This window comes from Amphimedon queenslandica, unplaced genomic scaffold (assembly GCF_000090795.2).
Source record: "Amphimedon queenslandica unplaced genomic scaffold, v1.1 AMPQUscaffold_12373, whole genome shotgun sequence".
Taxonomy (NCBI): domain Eukaryota; kingdom Metazoa; phylum Porifera; class Demospongiae; order Haplosclerida; family Niphatidae; genus Amphimedon; species Amphimedon queenslandica.
This window is the reverse complement of record NW_003547390.1, coordinates 8,259-13,987: the sequence shown is the minus strand read 5'-3', so window position 1 is coordinate 13,987 and position 5,729 is coordinate 8,259. Positions and strand designations below refer to the sequence as shown.

Sequence of the window (5,729 nt, the reverse complement as noted above, 5' to 3'; positions counted from 1 at the left end):
AGAGAAAATGCCCAGCAATAGCAGTAGTATTTTCTGGAGGTAAATGAGACTCTTTTCAGGGTTCTATCTAGGAATTTTTGTTTGGGGAGGAAGCCCAGAGCAGTTGACCGGGGGGAAGGTTGTGTACATACATGTATGTACATGTACAGTACATGCATGCAGTTACAGAAGTACACAGTCAGGGGGAAGCTTGAAGTTTTGGGGGGGAAGATGAAGAGTTTGGGGGAAAAGCTTCCCCCCCCCACCCCCCCCCCACTGGATAGAACCCTGCTTTTCCAGTAGATCAAGACTATTTATACATTTAATATGTGTGAAAATGTTTAAATCTTTCTTGTTGGTGAGTTATAGCTACTTGAATTTTATCCCGAGTGAAGTGCTGTAGCAGCAGTTTGCTAGTCTAAGGATCCTAAATTCCACCAATAGATACACAAATACCCCAATCTGGAATATGATAAGTGAGTTATTGCAATCCAAATCCAACTCATAATAAGTGAGTAAATGCAGTTATTGGGAATACACCAATAACTGCACCTAATGAGCCACTTCGTGCTTTTTAGATAATCATGACTACATATGTATTACTGTGAAGAAATGATGGGCAACTTCTGGTAGAACAGCTGGAACCAGAACGCAAAAACAACATTTGCAGCTAATAATAATATTGAAATTAAGGTATCATTAACTTGTAAATGCTAAAGCTATGGAAAAGACTTGTACATGTACATAACCAGGCTGGGATATACAACAGGGTTGGTCAAAAGTACTACATAATGAAGAGCTAGGGTACAGTCCAGAGTAGGAGAGAGTAAAAGAAATATTGGGCAAGCATATACATGGCAGCATAAAACCAAATCCTTTTGGTACAACTCCAAAGATGTCAGTCCAACTTGCAAGTTGCAACTCTTTTGTTTTCCCACTACTTTCTACTTTTAATTCTTTCACACCATAATAAATAAAAAGAAGCTTTTCATTGGTGAAATTACAATTTTCTGAAGCCTAATATTTTTGCTACTACTTTACAGGTCTCAGTACATGTATACTATACAAGGGAGAAAGAGAACTTTCCATTTATTTTATAAGTAATTGAAAGAAAAATATGAAGAAACTGTCACCCATGTTAACAACAGGCACATATGGCTACTGCCTCTACTCCACAAGATGAGAGTGAGCAATATTGGGTAAATCTATCTGTGATAAGTAATTGGCAAATTTACAATTATGTAACACATGACATTGAACAAGCATACTGATGGCAGATTTTATATAGGTGATTTTACATTAGTCACCAATCACTTATTAATTACATGCATATATACTAATAATTTACTTTATGTATACCTGAATTTGAGTGAGTGGCTAGACGACTTGATTGTAACAAAAACTCCATCTTCTCATCTTTTCAGTTATTGTTTAACTTTATCATCATTAGCTCTCTCTTCACATGATTTTATTGAACACAGTCTCTGGGAAAGAGGTCTCCTACAAATAAAGATAGTCATAATCATTTTGATGCAAAAGAACTACTTAATTCTATATTTACATTGGTGATGTGCTGGGTACTATAGGGGCTGAATTAAGTCAGTTAACTACTGTGTATAAGGACTTTAAATCCAGTTTTTCATCATGTATTCAAATGGCCATGCATCAGTGACTATAAGAGGTCACCATATTAAAGGTAGTCCTTATCAACTGTCAGTAAAGCATCAAGAGACTATACCACACTAACTAACCAGAGATCCTTTAATGTGGGGAATCGTACCACTGGTGTTGCTGTTCATACTAATGGTGAAGTATTTGCTGGTAGTAGGGCTGGGTTTGTTCAGGTATTTAGTGAGGATGGTACTGCTGTAAGAAGGATTGGATCTAAAGGTAATGGTGATGGGCAATTTCAACGACCATGGGGTTTATTGCTGGTAGGAGACAGGCTCTATGTGTCTGATGATAATCTTCATCATGTGCAGTATTTCTCAGCTACTAATGGTCAGTATATTAGTCAGTTTGGTAGTGAAGGTAATGGAAATGGACAATTCTCTCGTCCTTTTGGTATGTCTACTGATGGTAAAAGTAATATATTAGTAGCTGAGCACAGCAACAAAAGAGTACAAGTGTTTAAAGAAGATGGTACATTTGTACATCATACAGTGTGATGGTACTGCATCTGATGTAGCAGTTGATAATGAAGGAAAGATACACGTTACCATTCAAAGTCAACATCATGTTCAAGTCTTCTCTCCTGATGGTAAAACTCATCTTGAAGTTGATACATACAATAATCCAGCTGGTAACTTTAACACACCTGATGGTATTGCTATTGATGATGAAGGATATATCTTTGTATCAAGTAACAATGGCTATCTTCATGTACTGAGTCCTGACAGGAAACAAGTCAAATTAATCCCTGGATTAGTATACCCATGGGGTGGAGCACTGGATAAGGATGGATATATTTATGTTGCTGAATATGGCAACAATCGTATAATGAAGTATTAACTAAATAAGTTACAGTTTAAGGTATAAAGTCACTCTACCTCGTCTTCTTTCGATTTTTCACACACATAGTTTTGCTCACCCCTTCAATATCATCATACACACACTCATACATACTTTCCCTTCCTTCTCATCACTAACTTTTTAACTATTTTATTAATAGAATTGATTTGATTCATAATTTTGAAAAAAAAAGAAAAGAACAAAATCTTAAAATAATCATTATTATCATTATACTAGTACATATACACACATTCATAGTATTATACTATTATACATCATACATGTGTTTTATACATATAATTAGTCTGATCTTTAGGTCAATCAGTACCTGAGGTCCTAAGTACTCGCGTAAATATGCAACTGCTAATGGCTGACGTCTTGACAAAATATTAACCAGTGTTGCTGGTACTCCTTCCATATTAACCTATACAATGTACGTCATGTTTGACTCCACCCACAACCACACCCACCTGCAACGGATAGTTAGCAGTTTTTCTTTATAGCAATAAGGCTCAACTTGTCACGACCTAGTAAAACTTTGTATATTTTAGTAATCTCATTACATTTCTCTAACCTTTCCTCTTATGCGTTTTGGCTATGGAGGACACTCTCTTAGACTTTGACAGAAACACCAGCTATAATCTTCATATTAAGATGAAGGAGAGGGAGAGAGAGAGGGAGAAAGAGACTTCATGAGTTGACAATGAATAAAACAATACATTGTACATTGCACATGTACATCACTTTAGGAGCAACTTTAAAAATTCATAAAAATCAAACTTTTAAATTGGAACCAGCTCAAGCTTTCTACACAACATAACAACATGCATATGTATCAGAAAAAATACAAAAGTGGTGATCCTCTCAGTCATTTTGATAAAATTGGGTTTTTAAACTTTTTTGAAAAATTTTGAGCTAAAGTTTGCACACGTACATGTATCTACACGTATACCCACCTCCTCCAGTGCATTCTGATTAGTGATTTCCCATTGTACGGAAGTCAATCCCCTCCTCTGTCCTATTAATAATAATGATTAACAAATACTATACAATGAGGGAATATACTTGGGTAGTCATTAAGAGCACTGGTAATAGTACTGGCAGTGATACTGGTATTATCCTAAGGAGAATGAGAGATAGTCACATACATGTATATAAATGAAACTCATTAGAAATTACATGTATATGATGCGTTTTGCTTTTTAGTATTGAAGCGCATGCTTCTGCAGTGTTTTGTTCATTCGATAATTGTTCCTTCCACCTTCTCTTCTTCATTTTATTATTCTCTGTAAAGTCGACTGTGACCAAGCATTGTTACCATTCTCCATACTGAGATACACGTGCCAACATATGCATCCTTACACTCAGTTATACAGTTGTACTAATTGGTACTGCTGTAGATGTCTGCTTTGGATCTATCAAAGGAATCCTGGACTTTATACATGGAACACTAGCAGTTCTACTTTCTGGGCATCACCACAGACTGATATACATTGCAGAGCCTGACCACTCCCCTTTTAAAGGGTGACTATACTGACGTGGGTTTTATGGGATCGTGCTGTGGCATTCCATTTTTTACAAGCACAGACGGACAGGTGTACCTCATGTTTTATATGTGCGGTTATGGTTCTGTTTGTATAACTCAAGAAGTGCCTAGCTGATATAGCACCAGAAGCACCAATGTATGAGAGTATACCTGTGGAGGAAATATATCTCCTGATCTACTCATGAAGCATTGAAACAGGACATTAAAAAGTAGGATCAGTGCTCCTGGTAGTTATAAAATAAAAGAGACAATTGCACACATTAGTAAAGCAATTGGTAGAATTGGTGCTTCCCTGGAAATGTTTTAACAAAGTTATTACATAAAAAAATTGAAGTTATCTCTGGGTAAGGAATACTGTATATAGCTACAGGAGCAATTGCATTTTGCTGTAGTTGCTAACTTAGTTGTTGCTATCATTGGAATACTTATTGCACTTGTTCAAACAACAATTGGTATTATAATGGTAAGAGAAGTTAAGTGTGATACTTAGTTAATATTTATGTAGTGCATAGCTTACTTTAACAATAAGAAAAGCGACAAGATTCAATCAAGACACAAAGCTGTCTATCAAGAAGAAGTAGTCAGACTCCTTACAAATATTACAAAATTAAATATCCTCCTTGAATGAGACTATAGTGCTGAACTCATTGGTGAAGGGAAAGCTATGCCAAAACGAGGACAATGGGTAATAGCACTTGGAAAAGGAGGTGACTAAACTCATAAAGTAAAGTAGATACGTAATTGGAATTATTTATAATTTATAGTCCATTGTCTACTGTAAAGACAACAGCAGATTTCACTTACACTTGCCACTGCAAGAGAATTAACAAGTAATGGTCTGTGGAAGCTTAGATAGCACATTTTGATTTTGTTTTAATGGAGAGAATGAAATCCCTCGAAGTATTTAAACTAAACAAATTTAAAGAATGGGAAACACGGTAGAGCCCAGTATTGTTTAAATAATATGATACAATAATGCACTTTATTTTAAATCTAGTTGATATGGCACCAGGTCCCATTTATACCAGCTTTCCTGACATAGAGTATGATAGTATATCTGTCAAAGGGCAGTACCCTCCTCTATTGCCCGAGGCAGGATGGTTGACACTAGCCAAACACCAGCTCTTGGGCACATGGAAATACCGTATAGCAGAAAATTTTCGTGGCTCAAAATTTTTGTAGATTTCGCATTTTTTTCTTTTCCAAAATCCATAAAAATAAAATCCACGAAAATTGACCCTATACGATTTAAGATGGCCGAAATGTAGAAAACCACGAAATTTATTATTGGACGTATCTGCGAAAATTTGGGCCACAAAAACTTTCCACTATACGGTAGTCTCGAACAGGAGACATGCACCTCTTCTCCCCATTATCCAGGCACACACAATGCCAGGAACCATTGCTAGTCATTACAAAAATTAATGAAAAAAGATTGAGTAAGATTCATTGTGTATCAATTTGTCAAAAATCACTCAAAATAGTAATGGAAACAAGGACAAGTAGGATTCCAAACGATCGATTATTCCAAACAACTGACTATACCAATATGAATGAAAATACGAAATATAAATCCTATTCTCGTGACACAAAACTCTACAATACATTGTACTTTGAATGATTAAAGGAAAAGTGAAAAAATGCGTTCATGATATCATTAAAACAAACGCAATTATCACACCTTCAAACATAT

At 35.7% G+C, this 5,729-nt stretch overlaps 1 long non-coding RNA gene across 1 annotated transcript; it reads right to left on the bottom strand.

Moving 5' to 3' along the window:
- Positions 1-2,748: 2,748 nt before the first annotated feature.
- LOC109587942 (uncharacterized) lies at positions 2,749-3,655 on the bottom strand. Its single transcript, XR_002187883.1, has 5 exons — positions 3,556-3,655; positions 3,447-3,508; positions 3,065-3,132; positions 2,961-3,017; positions 2,749-2,914 (listed from the first exon to the last, which is right to left on the bottom strand). It is a non-coding gene; the product is annotated as an uncharacterized LOC109587942 (long non-coding RNA).
- Between the last annotated feature and the right edge of the window lie 2,074 nt (positions 3,656-5,729).